At 39.0% G+C, this 15,816-nt stretch overlaps 1 protein-coding gene and 1 long non-coding RNA gene across 2 annotated transcripts in view; both read left to right on the top strand.

Moving 5' to 3' along the window:
* The window catches only part of LOC120861758, a 6,355-nt gene extending 3,011 nt beyond the window's left edge, over positions 1-3,344 (top strand). Inside the window, exon 3 of the long non-coding RNA XR_005720599.1 lies at positions 3,084-3,344. This is a non-coding gene — a long non-coding RNA (uncharacterized LOC120861758). The remainder of the gene's footprint in view (positions 1-3,083) is intronic.
* The window catches only part of ARHGEF38 (Rho guanine nucleotide exchange factor 38), a 149,035-nt gene that overhangs the window by 17,382 nt on the left and 115,837 nt on the right, over positions 1-15,816 (top strand). The gene's annotated exons all lie outside the window — the stretch shown is intronic.

Genomic DNA, 15,816 nt, shown 5'->3' with positions numbered 1-15,816 from the left:
AGCAATGAAGACTCAACACAACCAAATAAATAAAAATAAAATTATCTTTAAAAATCCTAGGGTAAAAATGATTCCCAGTCTTCTCTTCCTGTGTTCTATAAATGGAACAACAAAACCTGGATGACAGCACCTCCATTTACAACATGATTTACTGAATATTTTAAGCTCACTGTTTAGAAGTATTGCTCAGGAAAAAAAAAAAAAACACAACATTTATTTCAAAATGTGATTGGTCATTGACAGTGCACCTGGTCACTCAAGGGCTCTGATGGAGATATACAATGAGATTAGTGGTGGTTTTCATGCTTGTAACATAACGTTCATTCTGCAGCACATGGATCAAGGTATATTTCAACTTTCAAGTCTTATTATTTAAGAAATATATTTCATAAGGCTATAGTTGCCATCAGTAGCAATCTCTCTGTTGGATCTGGGCAAAGTAAATCGAAAATGTTCTGGAAAGGATTTACCATTTTAGATGACAGTAAGAACATGTGTGATTCATGGAAAGCAGTCAAATATCAACACTAAAAAGAGTTTGGAAGGAGTTAATTCCATTCTCCATGGATGACTTTGAGGGGTTTTAAGACTTTAGCAGAGGAAGGAAGTGCAGATGTGGTAGAAAGAGTAAGAGAACTAGAATTAGAAGTGGAGCCGGAAAATGTGACTAAATTGCTTCAATCTCATGCTTCAACAGATGAGGAGATGTGGTTTCTTGAGGTGGAATATACTTTTGGTGAAGACGCTGTGAAGATTGTTGAGATTACAGTAAAGGATTTAGAACATTACATACACTTAGTTGCTAAAGCAGCAGCATGGTTTCAGAAATTAACTCCAATTTTGAAAGAAATTCTACTGTAGGTAAAATGCTATCAAACAGTCTTGCATGCTACAGAGAAATTCTTTCATGAAAGGAAGAGTCAATTGATGAGGTAGCCTTCATCATTGTCTTATTTTAAAGATTTGTCAGGCTCAGTAGCAGTTTCCTTAAGATCAGGTAGTGACTGCTTTTTGGAGATCAAGAAGGAGGCCCAAGTTGCAAGGCCATGCTTGTGCATAGACCACCTAAAATTCTTTGTTTAGAGTCAGTGATATTTTAAGACTGGAGGGAGACCCACAGAAATTAAACCACTGACTCAGGGCCAGAGGAAAAGTAAACAGGAAGCCTAGACTCAGCCCCAAGTCTTCAAATAGAGTATATAGGCCATTGTATCATACTGACTCTCAGGCTTCTGGAGCAGTAAGATGGTGGAGTAGAAAGACTTGAACTCACCTCCTCTCAAAAAAACACCAAAATTACAACCTACTGCTGAACAACTATCAATAAAAAAGACTCAAACCTTCCAAAAAAGCTATTCTACAGACAAAGACAAAGAAGAAGCCACAATGAGATGGTAGGAGGGATGCTTTCACAATGTAATTCAAATCCCATACATGCTGGGTGGGTGACCCACTAACTGGAAAATTATATCACATAGCTTTTCCCACAATAGTGAGAGCTCTGAGTCCCATGTCAGACTCCCCAACCCAGGAGTGTGGCATTGGAAGGAGGACCCCCAAAGCATTTGGCTTTGAAGGTCAGCAGGGATTGAGTGCAGGACCCCACAGGACTGAGGGAAGCAGAAACTCCACTCTGCAAATCAAGTCTTCACATGTACTGGGACTCAGGGCAGACCAATGACTCCATAGGAGGATCAGACCTACCCATGGGTCTTGGAGGGTCTGCTGGGAAGGCAGGAGTTGGCTATGGCTCACTGTGAGGGCAAAAACTGGTGGTGGACACCCTGAGAATAAACACTGGCATGAGCGCTCCTGGTGGTTGCTGTTTTGACACTAAGACCCACACAATAGCCTGCAGGTTCCAGTACTAGGTCACCTCAGGACAAACAACCAACAGGGTGGGAACATAGCCCCATCCATCAGGTTGCCTAAAGTCATCCTGAGCTAACAGCTGCATGTAAATGCACCCTTTAACAAGGTCCTGCCTACCAGAGCCACAAGACCCAGCTCCATCCACCAGTGGGCAGGTACCAGTTCCTCCCACCAGGATCCTGCACAAGCCCTTGGACCAGCCTCACCCATCGTGGGGCAGACACCAGAACCAAGAAGAATTACAGTCCTGCATCCTCAGGAATGAAGACAACAAACACAGGAAGTCAGACAAAATAAGACAGCAGAGAAATGTGGAATAAAATAAAATTGCAGAAAAACAACTAAGTGAAGTGAGAGAGGCAATCTGCCTGAAAAAGAATTCAGAGTAGTGACAGCAAAAATGATCCAAGATCTTGGAAAAAGTATAGAAGCACTGGCCAAGATAATGCAATAAATGTTTAATAAAGAGTTAAAACCTTTAAAGAATAAATAAACAGAGATGAACAATATAATAGCTGAAATGAAAAATATGCTAGAAGGAATCAGCAGAATAAATGAGGAAGAAGAATGAATAAATGAACTGGAAGACAGATTGGTGGAAATCACTGCCTGTGGAATAGAATGAAAAAAAAGAATGAAAAGAAATGAAGACAGTCAGAGACCTCAGGAACAACATTAAATGAATCAACATTTACATTATAGGGGTCCCAGAAGGAGAAGAGAGAGGGAAAAGGGCCTGAGAAAATATTTGAAGAGGTAACAGCTGAAAACTTCCCTAACATGGGGAAGGAAACACTCACTCAATGCAGGAAACACAGAGAGTCCCAAGCAGGATAAACCCAAGGAGGACCACACCAAGCCACATAGAAATCAAGCTGGCAAAAATTAAAGACAAAAGCAACAAGGGAAAAGCAACAAATAATATACGAAGGATTTCCCATAAGTTAATCAGCTGATTTTTCAGCAGAAACTCTGCAGGCCAGAAGGAAGTGGCATGATATATTTTAAGTGATGAAAGGGGAAAACTTATAACCAAGAATATCAGCAAGGGTCTTGTTCAGATTTCATGAAGAAATCTAAAGCTTTACAGACAAGCAAAATCTAAAAGAATTCAGCAGCACCAAACCAGCTTTGTAGCAAACACGAAAGAAATTTCTCTGGATGGAAAAAAATTGGCCACAATAGAAATGATAAAATTACAAATGGGAAAGCTTCCCAGTAAAGGCAAACATACAGTAAAGGCAGGGAATCATCCACTCACAAATATATCAAAACCAGCAATTGTGAGAAGACTACAAATGAAGGATACGAGAAATGCATTTGAAATTAAGAAACCAGCTAATTAAAGCAATCTTGGGTATATTATAGAGAGACTGCTATATCAAAACCATATGATAACCACAAACCAAAAATCTACAATAGACACAACGTACACAAAAGAAAAACAACCCAAACACAACACTAAAGATAGTCATCAGACAATAAGAAAAGAGAGCAAAAGAGGAAGGGAAGAAAAAAAACTACATAATCAAATACAAAACAATTAACAACATGGAAAAAGGAATATATATATTGAAAATTATCTTAAACATAAAAGGATTAAATGTTCAAGACACAGACTGGGAGAATGGATACAAAAATAAGACCTGCATATATGCTGTCTATAAGAGACTTACTTCAGACACAGGGACACATACAGACTGAAAGTGAGGAGGTGGAAAAAAGTATTCCATGCAAATGGAAATCAAAAGAATATTGAGTAGCAATACTCTGACAAAATAGACTTTAAAATAAAGGTTGTTTGAACTGTGGTGTTGGAGAAGACTCTTGAGAGTCCCTTGGACTGCAAGGAGATCCAACCAGTCCATTCTAAAGGAGATCAGCCCTGGGTGTTCTTTGGAAGGAATGATGCTAAAACTGAAGCTCCAGTACTTCGGCCACCTCATGCAAAGAGTTGACTCATTGGAAAAGACTCTGATGCTGGGAGGGATTGGGGGCAGGAGGAAAAGGGGACAACAGAGGATGAGATGGCTGGATGGCATCACAGACTTGATGGACGTGAGTCTGAGTGAACTCCGGGAGATGGTGATGGACAGGAAGGCCTGGCGTGCTGCGATTCATGGGGTCGCAAAGAGTCAGACACGACTGAGCAACTGAACTGAACTGAAATGAACTGATAAGAGACAAAGAAGGGTATTACATAATGATCAAGAGATTGACCTTCTTCAAGAAGAAGATATAATAATTCTAAATATTTATGCACCCAACATAGGAGCATCTTAGCATATAAGGTAAATGTTAACAGTCATAAAAGGAGAAATCGACAGTAACACAAAAATAGTGAGAGACTTTAACACCCCACTTACATCAATGGATGGATCATTCAGACAGAAAATTAATAAGGAAATACAAACCTTAAATGAAAAATTAGATCAAATAGTCTTAATACTTATAGAGCATTCCATCTAAAAGCAGCAGAATACACATTCTTCTTAAATGTACACAGAATATTCTCCAGGATAGATCACATGCTGGTCTATAAAGCAACCCTCGATAAATCTAAGAAAACTAAAATCATATCAAGCAATTTTTCAGCCACTACACTATGAGATTAGAAATCAACTACGTGAAAAAAACACTGTAAAAAACACAAACGTGGAGGCTAAACAATACATTACTAAACAATCAATGAATCACTGAAGATGACACAAACAGATGGAAAGTTATACCATGTTATTGGTTTGGAAGAATCAATGTTGTCAAAATAACTATACAGCCCAAGGCAATCTACAGATTCAGCGCTGCTGCTGCTGCTGCTGCTGCTAAGTCGCTTCAGTCGTGTCCAACTCTGTGCGACCCCATTGACAGCAGCCCACCAGGCTCCACCATCCCTGGGATTCTCCAGGCAAGAACACTGGAGTGGGTTGCCATTTCGTTCTCCAATGCATGAAAGTGAAAAGTGAAAGTGAAGTCATTCAGTCGTGTCTGACTCTTCGCAACCCCATGGACTGCAGCCTACCAGGCTCCCTGTCCATGCGATTTTCCAGGCAAGAGTACTGGAGTGGGGTGCCATTGACTTCTCCGCAGATTCAGTGCAATCCCTAGCAAATTACCAGTGGCATTTTACACAGAACTAGAACAAAAAACTTTTTACATTTGTATGGAAAAACAAAAGACCTTGAATAGTCAAAGCAATCCTGAGATATAAAAACAGAACTGGAGGAATCAGGCTCTCTGACTTCAGACTATTTCACAAACCTACAGTCATCAAAAGAGTTTAGTACTAACACAAAAACAGAAATACAATGGACAAGATAGGAAGCCCAGAAGTAAACCCATGCACCTATGGTCAATTAATCTATAACAGAAAAGGCAAGAATATACAATGAAGAAAAGACAGTCTCTTCAGTAAGAAGTGCTGGAAGAACTGGACAGCTACATGTAAAAGACTGAAATTTAAATATTCTCTAACATCATTCACAAAAATAAACTCAAAATGGATTAAAAACTTAAATGTAAGATCAGATACTATAAAATTCTTAGCAGAAAACATAGTCAGAACACTCTGACATATTTAGCAGCAAAAACTTTTTGGATTCACCTTCTAACATAATGAAAATAAAAACAAAAATAAACAAATAGGACCTAATTAAACTAAGAGCTTTTACACTGCAAAGGAAATCATAAACAATATGAAAAGACAATCCTCAGAACAGGAGAAAATGTTTGCAAATGAAGCAACTGACAAGAATTTAATCTCCAAAATACGCAAACAGCTCATGTAGCTCAATAGTAAAACAACCACAACAAAAACAAACAAAAAACTCAATAAAAAATCAGCAAAAGATCTAAATATACATTTTTCCAAAGAAGACAGATAACCAAAACATGTATGAAAAGATGTTCAACATCACTCATTGTTAGAGAAGTGCAGATCAAAACTACAATGAGGTATCATCTCACACCAGTCAGAATGGCCATCATCAAAAAGTCTACAAACAATAAATGCTGGAGAGGATGTGGAGAAAAGGGAACCCTCCCACACTGTTGATGGGAATGTAAATTGTGCAGCCACTATGGAGAACAGTATGGGGATTCCTTTAAAAACTAAATATATAGCTACCATATGTTCCAGCTATTCAACTCCTGGGCATATATCTGGACAAAACTCTAATCCAAAAAAGGTACCTGTATCCCTGTTTGCAGCAGCACTGTTTACAATAGGCAAGACATGGAAGCACCTAAATGTCCACTGATAGATGAATAGATAGAGAAAATGTCTTGTTTGTGTATATAGTGGAATATTACTCAGACGTAAAAAGGATGAAATGTCACTTGCAGCAACGTTGATGGACTTTGAGATTATTATGCTGTGAAGTAAACCAGACAAATATCATATGCTATCATGAATATATGGAATATAAAAATGATTTGAGAACTTATTTATGAAGCAGAAATAGACTCACAGACTTAGAAAACAAACATGATCACTGAAAGAGAAAGGTAGGGGGAAGGGATAAATTGGGAGTTTGGGATCAACATATATATATAATTATATTTAACATAGATAAACAAAGACCTATTGTATACCATACCATACTTCATACTTTGTAACAACCAATAAGGAAAAAGAATCTGAAAAAAATAGGTTTATATTTATATAATTTAAATATATAAATTATATATAAATTTCTAAATTATATATATAAATTTATAATTATACATATTTTAAATATATTTTTATATATATTTACAGAATTTTTTCAGATTCTTTTCCCTTATTGGTTATTACAAAGTATGAAGTATACTGTGGTACAGAGTAGGTCTTTGTTTGTCTATGTTAAATATAGTTATGTATATATGTGACAGACTTTATTTTCTTGGGCTCCAAAATCACTGCAGATGGTGACTGCAGCCATGAAATTAAAAGACACTTGTTCCTTGAAAGAAAAGTTATGACCAACCGAGATAGCATATTAAAAAGCAGAGACATTACTATGCCAACAAAGGTCTGTCTAGTCAAAGCTAGGGTTTTTCCAGGAATCATGTATGGATGTGACAGACCACAAAGAAAGCTGAGTGTGAAGAATTGATGCTTTTGAACTGTGGTGTTGGAGAAGACTCTTGAGAGTCCCTTGGAATGCAAGGAGATCCAACCAGTCCATCCTAAAGGAAATCAGTCCTGAATATTCATTGGAAGGACTGATGCTGAAGCTGAAGCTCCAATACTTTGGCCACCTGATGCAAAGAACTGACTCACTGAAAAAGACCCTGATGCTGGGAAAGATTGAAGGAAGATTGAAGGGGATGACAGAGGATGAGATGGTTGGATAGTGTCACCAACTCAATGGACATGAATTTGAGCAGGCTCTGGGAGTTGGTGATAGACAGGGAAGGCTGGTGTGCTGAAGTCCATGGAGTTGCAAAGAGTCAGACACAACTGAGGGACTGAACTGAATTGATATATGTATAACTTAATCAGTTTGCTGTATACCTGAAACTAACACAACATTGTAAATGAACTAAACTTCAATAAGAAGTAAATTTTTAAAAAAAAGGAATTGTCAGTTACCCCGTGTGTGTGTGTTCAGTCATTCAGTCAACCCCAAGGACTGTAGCCTGTCAGGCTCCTCTGTCCATGGGATTCTCCAATCAAGAATACTGGAGTGGGTTGTCATTTCCTCCTCCAGGAGATCTTTCTGATCCAGAGATGGAAGCTGCATTTTCTACATCTCCTGCACTGGCGGGACGATTCTTTATCACTGAACTACCGGGGAAGCCCATCCATTGATGAAGCTCCAGCCTTCATCAACCACCACCTTGAGGAGTCAGCAGCTACCAACATCAAGGCAAGACCACCCACAGCAAAAGGACTATGACCTACTGAAAATTCAGATGATGATCAGCTTTCTTTTTGCATAAAGTATTTTAAACTTATGGTATGTACATTGTTTTTAAGACACAATGCTATTCCACACATTAAAAGATATAGCATAGTGTAGACATAACTTTTATATACACTGGGAAATGAAGAAATTCATGACTTGCTCTATTGCAGTGGTCTATAAATGAACCTGCAATATTTTTGAGGTATGCTTATACACATATGCAATGTTGCATGGATCATTGTTTTGTATACGCTGTTTGGAACCTGTGGCCTGCAATAATTAAGCTGAATTAAAAGAGTCTGTTTCAATTGATTGTAAAGAAAGGCAACTTTCTCACTTGTATAAAATATATACAAGTTGAAGAATGATATATTCTACATCTAAACCAGCATAACGTTTTTGTCAGTAAAACAGAGGAGGCAAGCAATGACACTCAGCTAATTTGCCCACCTTAAATTTGTCTTTATCCCCAATTCATGCATGATTAGCACACATATATATTTTTTTAAAGACAAGAATGGGATTAATCCCCACTCCCAGACCTTATTTCCTTCTTTCCTGGGTTCTGCTCTAAAGTCCTCTTATTAATGAGGCTTTCTTTGACTTCTTTCTATGCAGGAGTAACCACTACCTACCACTTGGTTTATTTTCTTTCATAATGCCTCATCACTTCCTGGTATGCTATATATTTATTTATTAACTGTTTGTTTGTTTCTCTTCTATCACTAAAATGTTTCATAAGTACTGATGTTTTTCTTGCTTTTTTTCATTGTTGTATTGTCAGCATCTACAAATGGATTTCTCAGTTCAGTTCAGTCGCTCAGTCATGTCTGACTCTTTGCAACCCCATGAATCGCAGCACGCCAGGCCTCCCTGTCCATTACCAACTCCCGGAGTTCACTCAGACTTGTATCCATTGAGTCAGTGATGCCATCCAGCCATTTCATCCTCTGTCGTCCCCTCCTCCCGCCCCCAATCCCTCCCAGCATCAGAGTCTTTTCCAATGAGTCAACTCTTTTCATGAGGTGGCCAAAGTACTAGAGTTTCAGCTTCAGCATCATTCCTTCCAAAGAAATCCCAGGGCTGATCTTCAGAATGGACTGGTTGGATCTCCTTGCAGTCCAAGGGATTTCTCAGGGTTTGCACTATTTGGGATAGATAATTCTATGTTGTGGGGTGTCATCCTGTGCATGGTAGAATATCAGAAGTATCCTTTACCTCTACCTTCTAGATGCCAACAGCACCCTCATCCCCAAATTGTGACAACCATGAATTACTCCAGACATTGTCAAACATCCCAGGCAGATTGTGCAAGGAGGCAAAATGAGACTGAAAATCACTGATCTAAAACAATGCTTGGCACAATGAGCACTCAATAAATATTTGTTGCATTAAAAAAAAACAAATGGATAAAATCAGTATTTATCGAGTCAAAAGTTTCCCTTCTCAACAGTAGAACAGTTACAACAGAAAAATTAAATGCAAAGAGAACTTTCTCAAATAGAAAATTTCTGTTCCCATTCAGGGCTTTGAATTTGTCCTCTTTTTTCATCTTTTCCTACTGAATACTTTAACTAAAAACAGTTCTCATTTGTTCAGTTTCTAATTGTTTTTGCTCCCCATGCTGATCACCATGAAAAGCAAAAGCGATCACCAAAGGACTCTGTAAATTCGAACCAATGCCACTTAAGCATTTTTCAAGCCAGGTAAGCTTTGTTGAATTCCCTTTTGAAATCTGCTTCTCTACTTTCTGCAGCAATTAGCAGTCAGAGGAAATAAATCACATGCCCTTTGAATGAGGATAAAATATTTCCCTGCCCCAGTGTTTGAGCTTTCAAATTCAGAGCAGTGGAGGGTCTGCTCCACCATATTTTCACTTAATACTTCACTGGCTTCTCTCCAAAACCTGCCTGACATGCAATTATTTGCAACCTATTTCACAGAAGGCCTGCTCCATTCATCTTTCTGTGGATCAGCTTTCCACTGCAACTGATAAAAAGATTTTACTGTGTGAAGCTTAAGTCTGTAGGGTTCAATGCAATGCTAAGCCAAGGGATTTGGATTTTATTTTATTTTTTAAGCCAAGGGTTGTTTTGAGGTTTATGGCGGCAGATATGACATGCAGCAGGGAGGGAGACAAAATTAATTATATTGGTGGTTTGGTAATGATCTACTTGCAACAAAACTCTAGGTAAGAATTATGGGTGAGTGTTCACACTATATGGGTAAAAAGGAGACTATGGGTGAGGGTGACGGTCAGATCTGAACTCAATTTCTGACCCTGTTATTTAAGGTAAAAGACTTACTTTCTCTAGAAATTAGATTCCTTCTCTGTATAATCTGATTGAACTTGATAGACTCTGTCACCTTAAGTCCCTTACTGATTCTTTCTCCAATATTCCATATTTCTTTAAATGACACCTGCTGCTGCTGCTGCTGCAGTAGCTAAGTCGCGTCAGTCGTGTCCAACTCTGTGTGACCCCATAGACGGCAGCCCACTAGGCTCCCCCGTCCCTGGGATTCTCCAGGCAAGAATACTGGAGTGGGTTGCCATTTCCTTCTCCAATGCATGAAAGTGAAAAGTGAAAGTGAAGTTGCTCATTAGTGACGAACTCTTAGCGACCCCATGGACTGCAGCCCACCAGGCTCCTCTGTCCATGGGATTTTCCAGGCAAGAGTACTGGAGTGGGTTGCCATTGCCTTCTCCGTAAATGACACCAGTATCCCATTAATAGTCATAAATCTGAGAGTCAGCTTTGACTTCTCTTCTCCTTTACACCTAGCTTGATTGCTCACCAGTTCATGTTAATTTCATCTCCTAAATTTCTCTTGATCTGTTCAGTTCTCTCTATCCTCTTGACAACTAGACAAAGCTTCATTTCCTCCAACTCTCCCCTAGCTTCCCTGATGGCTCAGCTGGTAAAGACCCTGCCTGCTCTGCAGGAGACCCCAGTTCAGTTCCTGGGTTGGGAAGACCCGCTGGAGGACAGGACTGAGCAACTAAGCACACAGAGATCCAGGTTCAGGCCACTTGCCTGTCTCGTTGCCGTCATCTTTGTTTTCTGCCTTCTTCCCCCAAATCTGGTTCTACTGAGGTCGAAGTGATCTTGTGAAGACAATTTGATGTCACTCACATGTTTAAAATTTCCTCCTTCATTTCCTATTGTTCTTAAAAATTCCGTATTCCACAGGACTTCCCTGGTGGCACAGTGGATAGGAGCCTGCCTGCCAATGCAGGGGAAATGGGTTTGATTCCTGTTTGGGGGCGGATTCCATGTGCTGTGAACAAACTAAGCCCATGAGCTACAACGACTGAAGCCCATGCACCTCAAGCCTGTGCTCTGCAACAAAAGCAGCAGCTGCACGGAGCAGCCTGCCCGCCATGACTGGAGAGTAGCTCCTACTCACTGCAGCTAGAGAGAGCCTGCAAGCAGCAACAAAGGCCTGTGTGTGGGCACTAGTGGTTCAGTCGTGTCTGACTCTTTGTGACCCCATGGACCATAGCCCACCAGGCTCCTGGGTCCATGGGATTCTCCAGGCAAGAATACTGGAGTCGGTTGCTATTTCCTCCTCCAGGGGATCTTCCCAACCCAGGGTTTGAACCCAGGCCTCTGGTATCACAGGAGGATTCTTTACTGTCTGAACCACCTAGCACAACCAAAAATAAAATAAATACATAAAATTTTTTAAAAAATTTATATTCCCTAATAAGGCCTTCAGGATCTGTCTCCTGATCATTTCTCTAGACTCAGCTCCTTAGCACATTCTTTAACATTTGTACTTTCACCACACCAAGCTTTTTGCAAACCTTTGTTTGTTGCCAAGCATTTGGACATGCTGCTGCTTCTGCTCAGGATCCCTGACCTTATCTCCTCACCAGTACTACTCTCTCAGATTTCACTCGTGCATCTCTTTTTCAACAGGTCTGACCATTAGGCTATGTTCTGCTTAGCATATGGGTCATAGTTTACTGTAATTATACTTGTACACCAGTTTTTAAATATTGACTGATATTTTAAATTGCAACGTGGTTTGTTTGCAGAATCTTTCTCAATAATTTTCTCCTCTTTTACAGTTGTCTCATTCAACTCCTAGTAGAGCAGCAGTGTTTTGGCAACTTAAAATTTTCAAATCATTTCAAAGCATTAAAGCAGTTTTCATGGAAACACACATACTCTTTTAACACTAGTTAAGTTTGAATTAATGCAATTATAAGAAGTACAACTGACATAATCAGGTTTGCTGTTGAACACAACTAATTATTGGAAAAAGTGCAATTTGATCATTAAGTGGATAAGTGCACAGGCATCAGTGGCTACCTCTTAGGGAAGAAATGGAAGATATTGATTTATCCTGCTACTTTAATAACCTACCTTTGCTTCTAGATTATACATTTCTTGACAGAAAGGACTGCTATTTTATTCACTACAATGTAACCAACATAAAGCATAGTCCTAGCTCAAACCTACTACATAATTTAAGAAATCAATATTAAATTAGATAAAAGATTTCTTTAAAAATATGGAATTCATACAATTCCTAAATTATCTTCAAATTCTGATATTTTTATTTAATTATAAACATATATGTTGTTGTGATTAAATTATGGATTAGGGTCAGGTTCTTACCTTATGTTATCCTTGTATTGTCCACAGTCAAATGACTCTGTGAATTACATAATAAGTAAGAGTTGCATGGTGTGTGTATACTTGCCTGGTCTGGTCTTGGGGGCATGAAATGGGTGTGAGGGCAGACGTTGGTAAGCAAGACTTTAAGTAAAACTTTAAGCTTTGTGTATGAAAATATTAGCTACAAACTTCCTTAAGTGATAAATGAGATTTCTACATCATAATGGAAATAAAAATCCATGATCATTTATTGGTAGCCATTGATAAATAATATCAGCTAGGGTCCTTAATCCAAATAAATAAAGACCTAGAATATTAAAAAGCTGTGTATGTTAGCAGGACATATTTTAGTCATCTTGCTTTTCAACTTTCTTGAGAAGCACATTTTTAGTGAATTTCTGAGAAACTTATTTGCACTGGTGATTTAGCTCTAGGACAAATGAGAGAGAATCAGATTTTTTTAAATTCAAGGGTTTATACTATGCTAAACAAGAAAGATGGACTGTTATCCCTACCTCATCTGAATTCAGCCTGAATAGGAAGTGGGCATATTAGGCCTGGTATTGAACAGACTTTGCAGAAGATCTTGCTGTTCTGTGCTTTTTTTTTTCTAGAGCAGGTCCAGAGCCAAGAAGAATAGTTTCCTGATGGTTGCTCCATGGCCTCTTCCACACTTGAAACATTTCTGAGGAGGGAAAAAAAGGAGGAAAAGCAGGTGTAGCCATTTTGAACCAGATATAGAAATATGACAAGTAAATCATGGTCATGAAAATAATGGCCAACATTCTTTGAGAGGGTTCTGTGTGTTAGACACTGAGTTAAGCAGTTGACCTGCTTTATCTGGACTCTCACAACCTCCTAGCAGTGGGCAGTGATTAAAATGCAGCTTTGGAAACCAGGCTGACTAGGTTTCCAGTCTGAATCTACTTACTATGGTGTGACTTTGGGCCCTAACCTTAACCTGTGTTTCACTTCTTTGTGTGTGCTCAGCCGTGTCTGACTCTTTTCAACCCTATGGACTGTATCCCACCAGGCTCCTGTGTCCATTGAATTTTCCAGGCGTGAATACTGAAGTGGGTTGTAACTTCCTCCTCCAAGGGATCCTCTCCCAACCCAGGGATCAAACCCACGTATCCTGCATTGGCAGGCAGATACTTTACCACTGAGCCACCTGGGAAGTACTTCACATGGAAATAAAAGAAAGGGAATTAAAATGTTTCTATTGTATTATCTTTAGAAAGATTGGATGGATGTACTTTGTACTAACTCCCCTGCATTATCTGAACACATTTAAAAAATAGGCATTTTTATTTTGCTTTTAGGAAATATTAACTATGAAGGAGTTCGCTTTGTCTTAGCCTAATATAGGTGGTCTAAAACCTTCATGATTTACTAATAAACCTTCATGATTTACTAATAAATAAGATGAGACATTGTATAGAATAGTTGAAATAGAAAACAACTTCCATAGTTAACACCAGCTTTTTCCCCTTCTCCTCCTCTTTTCTGTTTACTAATGTGAAACCCCATCCCCTGGAAAAATGTCTAGTTAATAGAGACTCAATAAATATTCATGGAACTTAAAAAACTCCATTATGTAGTATTTTTGTAAGGATTGAAGAGCTAATTCAGGATAGGCTCAGTATTTAGCACAGAGTAACCATCCCTTGGAATCCGTGGGAAATTGGTTTCAGGACCCACACAGATACCAAACCCCACAGATGTGCAAGTCCCTCATATAAAATGGCATAATATTTATACATCCTCCAGTATATGTTAAATCATCTTTAGATTACTCATAATACCTAATACATTGCTAATGGCATGTAAATAGTTGCTGGGCACTCAGCAAGTTCAAGTTTTGCCTTTTGAAACTTTCTGGAATTAAAAAAATTTTTTCTCAGTCCTTGGTTAGTTGAATCCATGGGTTCAGAACCCACAGATCCAGAGGACTGACTGCACTCAGAAATGTTATGTTTCATTATCATTACTGGGGGCTTCCTGGTAAAGAGTCTGCCTGCAGTGCAGGAGCTGCACGAGACACAGGTTGGACCCCTGGGTCGGGAAGATCCTCTGAAGTAGGAAATGGCACCCCACTCCAGTGTTCTTGCCTGGAGGGTCGCAGGGACAGAAGATCCTGGCGGGCTGCAGTCCATGGTGCTGCCAGGAGTCCGACATGACCAAGCGACTCAGCACGCACGTCCATTATCACCGCGATCACGACTGTTCATAGTCTTCCTCTACAGAGGGAGCAGTTTAGTGAGTCCAAGGGACTTGGCCAAGGTCACACAGCTAGTGGGGGGCACAGTCAGAACTGACCTGTGTGTCTGCCTGTCCAGCACAATGTTACTGCATACAACACAGCATACCCTGATCACAGCATAAGAAGACTGGTGAAGGAGGGAAGAGAGCCTGGGCTTCACAGGTAAGCGTGCCTGGTTTGAATCCCATCAGTGCATACTCTGTGAGCCACTGCATTCACTTTCCTCATTTGAACAATTAGTGTGATATTCCATTTGGAGCATTGTGAGGAAGATTATAGATACAGATATAGATATATAGCTATCTATATATAGATGAAATACAGTATATATTTTTCATTGGTATATAACAGGTACTTGATAACTGGTGCTCTTATAGGTGATCACAATATAATTAGTATAATTGCAGTCACAGTGTATAATGCATTACTATCAAAAATATTCTTTAAGAAAATATACTGGTGCTGGGAAAGACTGAGGGTAAGAGGAGAAGGGAGCAACAGGATGAGACGGTTGGATAGCATCATCAACTCAATGGAAATGAATTTGAGTAAACTCAAGGAGATAGTGAAGGATAGTGTTCACGGGGTCACAAAGAGTCAGACACAACTGAGTGACTGAACAACAGCTTCTATTATATGAACAAAATATGCTCTATACTTATAGTGGAATATTATTTGACCTTAAAAAGAAAGAAAATTATTTTTAAAATTGAAGTATATTTGGTTTACAGTATTATGCCCGTCTCTGAAATATATCCAAGTGACTCAATTATACACATATATGTTCTTTTTTAATATTCTTTTCCATTACAGTTTATCATAGTATAGTATACAGTATATAGTATACAGTTTCCTGTGCTGTACATTAGGACCTTGTTGTTTATATATTCTAAATGTAATAGTTTGCATCTACCAACTCCAAACTCCCAGTCTATCCATCTCCTCCACACCCTCTTGGCAACTGCAAATCTGTTGTCTACGTCTGTGAGTCTATTTCTGCTTTGTAGATATGTTCATTCATGACATATTTTAGATACCACATATAAGTGATATCATATGGTATTTGTCTTTCTCTTTCTGACATACTTCACTTAGTATGATCATTTCTACTTGCATTCATGTTGCTGCAAATGGCATTATTTCATTTTTTATGGCTGACTAGTGC

The sequence above is a fragment of the Oryx dammah genome, unplaced genomic scaffold (assembly GCF_014754425.2).
Source record: "Oryx dammah isolate SB20612 unplaced genomic scaffold, SCBI_Odam_1.1 HiC_scaffold_3, whole genome shotgun sequence".
Lineage (NCBI taxonomy): Eukaryota > Metazoa > Chordata > Mammalia > Artiodactyla > Bovidae > Oryx > Oryx dammah.
Note: the sequence above shows the minus strand (reverse complement) of the source record. Positions and strands in the feature narration are given on the sequence as shown.